This window comes from Notamacropus eugenii, chromosome 2, assembly GCF_028372415.1.
Source record: "Notamacropus eugenii isolate mMacEug1 chromosome 2, mMacEug1.pri_v2, whole genome shotgun sequence".
NCBI lineage: Eukaryota > Metazoa > Chordata > Mammalia > Diprotodontia > Macropodidae > Notamacropus > Notamacropus eugenii.
The window spans coordinates 451617933-451628341 of record NC_092873.1 but is presented as its reverse complement, the minus strand read 5'-3'; the positions used below and the strand labels follow the sequence as shown (position 1 = coordinate 451628341).

At 34.5% G+C, this 10409-nt stretch overlaps 1 pseudogene; it reads right to left on the bottom strand.

Annotated features, from left to right (window-relative positions):
• Positions 1-5372: 5372 nt before the first annotated feature.
• Positions 5373-6491, bottom strand: LOC140523173 (arfaptin-1 pseudogene; annotated as a pseudogene).
• Between the last annotated feature and the right edge of the window lie 3918 nt (positions 6492-10409).

The window sequence follows — 10409 nt, the reverse complement described above, 5'->3', positions numbered from 1 at the left end:
CTACCAACATGAGGATTTCAGGAAAGAGAAGAAAGTCTGTGCTGCTGGAAGGACTTAAATGATGATAATATACTTTTCATTACATGATCAGTTTAGAGTTATTTTAGTTACAAAATTTATTATTTTTCAATTTTCATTTATTTTAAATTTTGCTTTCTATGGGTACTCTATAAGTTTGTAAATAACTTGTTTCAGAAATACATGTTCTTATACTTTACTATTATTTTATATTAATAAAAATAAAAACTTATTGTAACATATTAATTACATATTTTGATTGAGTATAAGCAATTCTCATGTTTTATAAGCAATTATAACTTGAAATACTGTAGATTTGAATAATGCAACCACTTTATAAGATTTATTATTTGTAGGGCTTGGCTATATCTTGAGAAGTGGATTTCTTGAAGCTAGGTGTAAATTTTTACATTTATACTCATTATATTTTATCTTGTTTGATTTAACCCAGAGGTGGGGAACCTGCAGCCTTGAGGCCCCTTAAGTATGGGTTCATTCAAAGGTCTTCACCTAAGGACCTTGAGGGACACACGTGGCCTTGAGGCTGCAGGTTCCCACCCAAGATTTAGCCTGTTGTTTTAGATTGTCAAGATCTCTCTGGATCCTGAATCTACCATTCAGCCTCTCAGCTATCCCATTCCCCTAATATTTATGTCATTTTTAAATCTTATAAGTATTTATACTTAAAAGTCCTTTCTCATCCTCACCAAAGGCAAATGGGCTTGTTTCACACCCAGCACTCATACTTATTATACAGAGAAACAGCTCTTTTGCAGAAGTGGCCAGCTATCACCACTAACTGCCAACCAACTGACACCAATTGAATAGGGTAGCTAGTTTATTTCAGGGCATTTTTATGTCCCAAGAGGGAGGCAGGAGACGGATTGTGCCAGATAAGTTAAATCAGCACCTTGATCATCATCTTCCCTCACATCCTTATAGAGACAGATATCAGGACCCTGAACCCCAGAATCTTTGCAATAGCAACACTTCCAGTTCAGTGCCTTCAATCATCATCTTGAAAAGCTTCTCCAGCAGAGATACAGTCTGGCAACTGCTCTTGCAAGTCCTACTGCTACAACAACTATATAATCAGAAAAGAGTTCTTGCCACCAAAATCCTTGTAAGTGTCAAATTGTTCAATATCAGAAACTAATAAAATTTGTCATGGAAGATGACAGTAAAGAAGAAAAACATTAATATCTACTTTGCCATTATATCTTAGAAACCATAGGAACTTTGTACCATATATTCAACTGAAACCTCCTATTAGAATATGAGCTACTTAAGAGCAGGGACCATTTCTCTTCTCTATTTCTATCTTCAACACTTAGCACAGTGCTTTGCACATAGTAAGCATTTAATAGATGATTTTTCTCATTCATTCATTCATCCATCCATCCATCCATTCATTCATTCATCCCTTCATTAATTTCTACCTTTATCTAAGCCATTGATAAAATATTAACAGCACAGGAACAAGGACAGATCCCTAGGTTACTGTATTGGATCCCTCCTACTTAGTTTACATGAAACCATTAACCATTAACACCTACTCTTTGAGTCCATCCATTCAACATGTACTTAATCCATATAATCATTCTATCACTTAGCCCATAACTGTCTATATTTTCCATAAAAATAGGTGGAAAAGCTTATGGGATTCTTGACTAAAACTGAGACAACATATTTCTACAATATTTCTGTGATCCTCCAGTTAGATACACTTGTAAAAAAAGAGAGAAATGTGAACTATAATTTATTAGATGATGTACTAGATTTTTGTGATCATTTACTCCTTTTTTTTGTCTTCACTATCTTTTTAATAATACATTCTAGAATTGGTCAAGGAATCAAAGTAAAATGTACTGGTTTGTAATTTTCAAATTCTGTAATTCCCCCTCTTCTGAAAGTCAGAGTAATTTCCCTCCTTTGATCTCTCATTCTCCACAGTCTCTCATATGTTTTTATCAATGGTTCAGTAACCCCATCTGTCAATTTTTCTCGGAAACATGTCTATAAATGTGTTTCATCTGGCCCAAGTGACTTGAGTCCATCAAGGATAGTTACCTGATCTCCTTATTTATCTTGGGTATCTATTATCTTATTTATCTTTCATATTATCTATATTTCTCATATCCTTTCCAGTCTCATACTGTTTCTCTTTAATAGAGAATATAGAAGTTAAATAGAAATTGAGGAGCTTTCCCTTCCCTCTCATCAATTATAATAATTTTATTGACTATAGCAATTGATTTATCTTTTCTTCAGTCCTCCTCTTTGCTCCATTGCTTAAAAAATTCTTTTTTTTATCCTTTGCTTTCTTCAATTCCTCAGCTCTTTCTTACCTTGTGACATTATTCTTATAATACTGTACCATTTTTATGCAGTCATCCTTCATTATCTTCCCTTCCCAGTTTCTGTACACATCTTTAGAATCTAAGTTAGCTGAGAAATTCTTTTCACATACACACTGGTCTCTTTAGAAAAGTCCCATTTAACAATTTATTAGGCACTTAAAATACATACAACACTTCCTTAGTTTCTGGGAAAGATGTAAGGGTAAATAAAATATGACACTTGCCTCACCAACATATTCCAAGTTTATTCAGAAAAAAATAATGACATGATTGATATGAAAATATGTTTTACATGACTGCACATGTATAATCTATATCAAATTGCTTGCCTTCCAAAGGGGGGGGGGGGAGGAAGGGAGGGAGAGAACTTAGAACTCAATTTTAAAAAGAAAGTTAAAAATTGTTTTTTACATATGGTTGAGATAAAAAGAAATTTTTAAAATAATGTAAATTGAGAAATTTTTTCTTTCTGATGACCAGTGACTCATAATCAGAACTCCTAAAAAACAATTATAAGTATTGTAAAAATTAAAGTTATATAAAAGTAGAATAATTTTCCTTGAGTGGTAGTGGATTATATTACTTTAGACAGAGCATTAATTAAGCATTCATTTTGGGCCAGGTACTGGTTCTCCCCATCATTTGATGTCTTGATATAACAACTATATGACCCATTTCTTTTCCAGATACAATTATTGGTAGATGTACACGGCCATCACTTTTAGTCCAGACGTTGTATAATTTTGTGAAAAAAGAAATATGCTATTCAATTGTTTTATTTATGATTGAGGTTCCTTTCATAAACTGGATAAGTGCTAAACTTAATAAACATCCCTCCCCAGAGAATATTTTCTCCCATCTAATTGATACTTTAGTTTTAGTTAATGTATTAGAAACTCAGTTGCTAACTTATTCTACAATTATAATTGGCAAAGAGAAAGAATGAAGTGATATCTTTCCATATTTACTTTAAAAAGTAGAAGAGCATTCCGTTTTTGCAGGAAAAAGTTAACTTATGTGAGTATGCAGTTATAAGAGCTAGATTCAACCTATTTACTCTCTCACTTTTAGTTTTTTTATAAAATGGAGATAATAGTAATTGCCTGACTTAGTGCCTTAGTTAAATCAAAGGAAAAATCTTTTGCAAGTTATTGTTGATGATGATGATATGATGATAATTGTATTAATTGTTGGAACTTATGTCAAAGGTGGAACCTTAACTATAAGATGCAAAATTAATGTAGGCACAGCGGGTACAATCCAGATCTCTGATCAAAGAAGATGTATATAATGATCCAAGTCATGAAACAAACATTCTTTTCTTTTTTTTGTAGTAAACATCTTTAATAAGAATATGAAATTCACAATGGAGGCACATTCTGGGGAATGTAAATGAACTATTATCACAAGAAAATGTGGTGCCAGAAGAATAAACTTGAAGCTCTGTCAGAATACAAATATACAGTAAGGAATGATTTAAGATAGGGTTGTGTGTATAGTCATGTTACATTGTGTTAGGTATTGAAAAATGGCGTAATAACTCAAAATGCCTTTCAACTGAAAGGAATTTGAACATATATAACAAATTATATGGTCAACATAGTTGTAAATAAGAGAAATTTTTGAGTACATTATTTCAACACAAAATAAATGGACATCTGTAAGAGACACCTCAAAACAATATTAATTTATAATGTCTATGATAAAAATTAACAGAATTTGCATTTAATAAGTGTTACAGGATTGATGAAAGAAAACAAGACAGATCACTCAACAGAAGTCAACACTAAACAGCTACTAAGAGATTACTGACTTTCCTTATTGTCTCTTTCCTTCCTGTTACTATCCAAACTGCACACTCCCCCCATGAAAAAGAGGGGGAAAAGCCATTCCACTTACTATTCTTCCAAAGGAATCACATCTTAAAAAGTGATTATTCCATAAATTTTAAAATTGATTTAATGAGTACCAAGAAATTCAATATTTCTACAGTGGCCTTTTTGCTAGAGACAGACACCTAAAACGTTATCTAGAAGGGGCTACCCCATGGATTATATGCACAGGTTCAAAGGGAATTATTATATCTAAGAAGGCACTTCTCTGTTATTTAAGGCTAGTACGATGTTATTACAGAGAAATCTATCTAAGGAATATATTATATTGAAAGGGCAACACTCAATAAAAAGTTTTCTATCACAAATTTTTAGACTAGAAATGACCAAGAACTTGTATTCTAAAATTTGTTTGTCAAAATGCCCAAGATCAACCAAATGGTAAATGGATGGTCTCTTCAAACAAGCTGGTTTCACTATTTAGTAAAAAATGAAATCACTAATAAGAACTACCCAATCAAATTCTTTATGTAGTACAACTGTGATCTTGGCAGCTTCAATGAAAAGAAAATATGATTCTTATTGATTCGCAACTTTTAAAACAAACTTCTAGCAGTATAACTCCATTCTAAAAGAAGAAATCTGTTGCAATCCTTTATGTGAATCAACCATCTCTTATACTACTTCCTCTGTTTGGATGCCACAGAAATGCCCTATGACTTTATTCTGTAAAACAGCATTACTCTCATCTTTAAAATAGTTCATAGAAAAGAATCTTTTAAAGATATTTAATATATTCACATATAAAATACTAGATGTTGGTACAAATCATATAAGCCTCCTTTTGGAAAAGTTATAACTAGCCCATATCTTAAGAACAAGAAGCCACAAATTTGTATCTTGTCAGAGTAAAGCTATTTTAGATGTTTTCAAGTCACAGAAATAGCCAACAACTCTTACAATATAAAAGAAACTCTTTAAAAGAAAAATTGTGTTTGGATTATAGAAATTATGTTTGTATTAAAGTCACCCACTTTCCCATCATTTGGAACAGCTTAATTGTTAAACTATTAAAAGGGAAAAATTTGAGCTGTTTGTCTAAGAATCTTAACATAAGGGTCCTCTCCCGTTTTTTCTCCCCCTTTTGATTCTCAATGGGTTCTCAGAAGACAATGGGTCTTCCTTCCCCACCCCACCCCGCTAGGTCTGAGAACTGTTCTTCAAGATAGTATGGGGCATCCTTTTCTAGGAGTTTTCAATTTGATATGGAACTGTTTGTCTTTTCACGCTGCTTCTGATTCCCTGCAAAGTAAGCACTGTAGAAAAAACTAGCTGATGGTGCAATATTTTAACCTTATTTTATTCTAGAAATTTCAATTTGACAGATACATCATTGTGTATTTTATCATGTGTTCCCTCATGTGCTTGGAACAGATGCTGTAACTGCTCAGTGTTTGGCAGTGTTTGTATCACGTGGTCCAAGATTCAATTCTTCTCAATCAGTCAGGTATGTATCATATGCAGTCCTGACACTTTCATATTGTTTCACTGGCATTAACATATCTTTTATTGTTTTTCTCACCAAAGTGTTCACACTTGAAATAAAAAAACAATTAATAACTCCAAGAAGAGTTTCTCCATTTTCCCTCCGTTTCTGGGTATCTGCATTGTAGCCAAATTCTTTGTGGAGTTCCAGGGACTTCAAATTCAGGTCAGCAAGTGCATCTACAAGTACATCTGAGTGTGTATCATCTGGAAGAGTTGGGAAAACAGTGTCTGAGCCAGTTTCAATATGTTTTCTTATTTTCTCTTGTTTTTTTTCTCAATATAGCAATCTGAACTTCCAGGTCAAGGTCCACTGTTTCTGAGCCAGGACCCAGTTTCTGAAAGATAATTTGATGGGTACACTTAGAGGTATTTAGGCTCCATTTTCTTACAGCTCTAATTTCTCTATTGCAGGATTTTTCATTTCATTTGCTAAAATAACTGGTCCACTTTTGATTTTATTTCTGTGTTCTCTGGCTATCTTTAAATGATCCTGCTTCAGGTGCTGTCAAAGACATGAAATGTAATTTGGGTTTCTGATAGAGTCCAGCTGGTAATGAACACTTCAAATATGCCTGCTAAAGCCAAGCTTGCATGAATCTTCCACTTTGGCGTTGCTGGTCATTGGAATTTCTGCTGCTGAATTTTGGGGAGATTATTGAGCCTTAGAATCCTGCTCTCCCAGAGCAGGATTAGAAGCACCAAGATTTGTGGAATCATTGCTGGGGTCAGACATAACATACTTAGAACCCAGGGTAGGGAGAGGGGATTGAGGAGGTGGACAGGAACCCCAGGGACTGTCCACAGGTACAGCCTTCTGAGCCCCCTAGGATAGGTCCTCCTGTCCACAGAAAATTCTTTACCACAACCAACTGAACTCCCTCCTTATGCCTTTCATTTGTCTGTCTCACTTTAAATGTAATTATTTTCTGTCTATTTGTTCTACCTAGTTTTGGGTTGCATTCCTCACCACCTTTTATTTCAATAGGTTCATACTATAATTAGGAATATCTCCTTAACTTCCCCTGGTTTGATTCTACTAGCTTTCTCTTTTTTTTTTTTTTGTTTTTGAATCATCTTATGATTTTCAGACCAATAATGAGAATAATAGTTATCATTATATAGCGCTTTAATTTTTCAAAGTATTTTATGTATTATTTCATGTTGTATCAGCTCAACCACCATGTGAAATAGGTACTTTTAATGTCCCCTTTTTTTTTACAGAGAAGGAAATTGAGGCTGAGAGCATAGATAATTTGGTCAAGGTCACACAGATAGTGTCTTTGACAGGATTGGACCAAGGTCTTTCTGACTCTAAGTCCCACCCTCTTCATATTGTGCCCGTAGCTGCCTCTAGGCTACTGCAGCATCTTGCATAAACAACAAAAATGACTTGCAAACATTGCTACTTCAATCTTACCTTAGCTGCTGGCTATGAGAGGCTTTGAAAACATAGTTGAACAATGTTTGATCTGGAATTAAGATTGGATTTCAAATCTGTATTACATGTTTACTAACTATGTAAACATGAATAAATTATTTAAGCCTCAGTTCCCTCATCTGTAAAAAGGAGATGAGAATAGTCTCACTATTCCACAGAGTTTTGATAGCAATTTTTTATATAGATTGATTTGAACTCAGGCCTTCCTGACTAGCAGTCTAGTTTTTCATCTACTATGCCATTTAATTATAATTTCAAACAGTTTGGGAATATTCTTTGCAAAACTGAAAGCTCTATATAAATTGAACTTAATATTAACTATCTGCAAGGCAGGGAAAATTTGGTAATGCTATTTGTGAAGACTTCTTTTTCTTCTGTGGTTACTGTGAATTAGAAAATTTGATGCTAATTTAGATCATGAGAATTTAGACTTGTTGAAGGGCATCCTCTATACATTTCCTGGTGCTTCACCTTGACTAATCATTTATTGTTGTTGGGTTTTTTTACAAAATAATGTCCAATTCTTATAAGGTATAGTTGGCAGAGGTTCTATTCAGTCTTGTCATTTGGTCTGGTTTTGGGATGTTACAAATTACTTTTTAAGGTTAATTAACTAGAGGTAGTTAGGTGGCTCAGTAGGTAGAGCACTGCGCCTGGAGTCAGGAAAATCTGAGTTCAAGTATGGCCACAGATACTCACTAGCAATTTGACCCCAGGCAAGTCACTTAACCTCTGTTTGTCTTAATCTCCTGGAGAAGGAAATGACAAACCATTCTGGTATCTTTGCCAAGGAAAAGCCCATGGGCAATATTGATATGCTATGATCACAAAGAGTCAGACATGACTGAACAATAATCTTGTCTGGGCTAAAGCAAATATAATGGGTTGTTTTATCTCCAATGGTTCTTATTATCTAACAGATGCGAGAGATGTGAGAATACAGTAGAAATGAATAGTTGAGTTTTCACTGAAGTATAAAATAATGTATTCCTTGACTTCTTCACGTTAAAGTAAGTAAACAACGGCACAAACTCTTCAAATCTATATTTCTTTCCAAATGGCTACCATATTTACATTGATGTCTGATTTGTCATTACAATAAATTCAGTGACTATTAAGTATGATTGGTAAGCTGATTTTTTTTTTTTGACAGCTACATGGTGCAATGGCTAGAATGCTGGGCCTTAGGTAAGGAAGTTTATTACTCAATCATGTCCAGCTCTTCGTGACCCCATTTGGGGTTTTCTTGGCAAAGATATTAGATTGGGTTGCCATTTCCTTCTCCAACTCATTTTGTGGACAAAGAAACTGAAGTTTCTTCTTTAACTCAACAGAGTTAAGTGACTTGCCCAGGGTCACATAGCTAGTAAGTATCTGAGGATAGATTTGAACTCACAAAGATAAGTCTTCCTGACTGCAGGCTCAGCACTCTATCCACTGAACCACCTGAGAAAAGAAAATTTGAGTTCAATTCTGGCCTCAGAGTTGTGTTGTGTTCATCCTTCATTGCTGAAGAAGATCATGCCATCAGAGAAATGATGACATGACTTGCATTGACTTTGTTTGGAGTGAGGGAGGGCTGTGCAGGTCACCAGCCTCACTTCTCCAAACCTCAGGCTGGGCAGGAAACAGCAACAGTTACTATTGATAATCACTCTGAAGCCAGGAGGGTCCAGAAGAGAACCTTTAGGCAAGGGACAGGGGGGAACAGAACGGAAGGAAAGGGAAGGGAAGGTCCCTTCTTACATCCTGGGTCATCTCCAGTCATCCTGAGGAATATCAGGTCACTTGATTCAGATGCTCTGGAGGAGAAGTGAGGTTGCAACATTGTTTTGAGGATCAAATGAGATAATATTTATAAAATGCTTGGTAGAGTTCCTGGTACATAGTAGGTATTATTTAAATGTTGATTCCCTTCCCCCTTCTTATCTTTCCTAAAACCAAACCCAGTACTGAATTTACTACACAATTCTGCTTCTGAAGATATATCATGTATATAACAATATACATAAATTAAAAAAAAATCTACGGTGAAGTACAGTGATAAGTGTTAATATTATAATGCCAAAGTTTAAGGACAGACTTCTCCTATCTGTTATCAATTGATAAACTAAGTCAGATAGTGTATTTGTAAAAGCATTTAACGAATAATATCTTTTGAATCAAAACAAAGAATGTTTAAACATTAAAAAAAAGACATCCATATCCTAAGGAATTTAACAGAAACATACTAAAGGAGAACCTGCTTAGGATGGTAAACAGAATGGCAAATGCAACCTAATCACTTAAACCATATGATGGTCAAGTATTCAGATGTTCCCCATAGCCTGCAGTTTTATCATCTGTAAAATGGTAATAGTAATAATAACTATCTCACAAGGTTATTTTGAGGATCAAATGAGATAATGCATAAGAAATTTTTATAAATTTTAAATTGATATATAAATATCATCTCTTGTTCTTTTGTACTTGTTTTCTTCACCTCAAATTACTTCATACAAATCTTCCTACCTTTTTTTTCCATAGTTTTCCCTCTTTTGTTATTTTGTTGTTGTTAAATCTTTTTTTTTGTCAGTTCAAAGTCTTTGTGACTTCTTTTGGGAAGTTTTCTTGGCAGAGATACTGGAATGGTTTTCCATTTCCTTCTCTAGTTCATTTTACAGATGAGGAAACTGAGGCAAGCAGGGTTAAGTGACTTGCCTAGGGCCACACAATATCTGAGGCAAAATTTGAACTCAGGTCTTCCTGACTCCAGGCCTGGCGCTCCATTCATTGTGCCACCTAACTGCCTCACATCCTTCATAACTCCACAGTAATACTCTTCTACTTTCATATTTCCTAATTTGTTCAGTCATTCCACAGCCATAGGCCATGTATTGTATCCATGAGAACAGGAATTGGATCAAAGATCTTTCAAAATTTTCTTACATGATTTATACCTTTAATTTAGCCTTTTTGGGTTTGCTTATCTCTACTAGTCAATAAGCATTTATTGAGCACATACAATATTCCAGGCATTGTGCTTAGTCCTGGGGATATGGAGAAAGGCAAAAAACAGCCCTTGCCCTGAAAGAGCTCATAGTCTAATGTAAAACTGCTGTAAAATTATGCACTTGGACAGATCAAGCCTGAGGATTATTTTTGTTCTAAATTCAATAACTCACAATAAATGGTATTATATTTTATTGGCCTGTCTTGCATGCTGATGGTCCC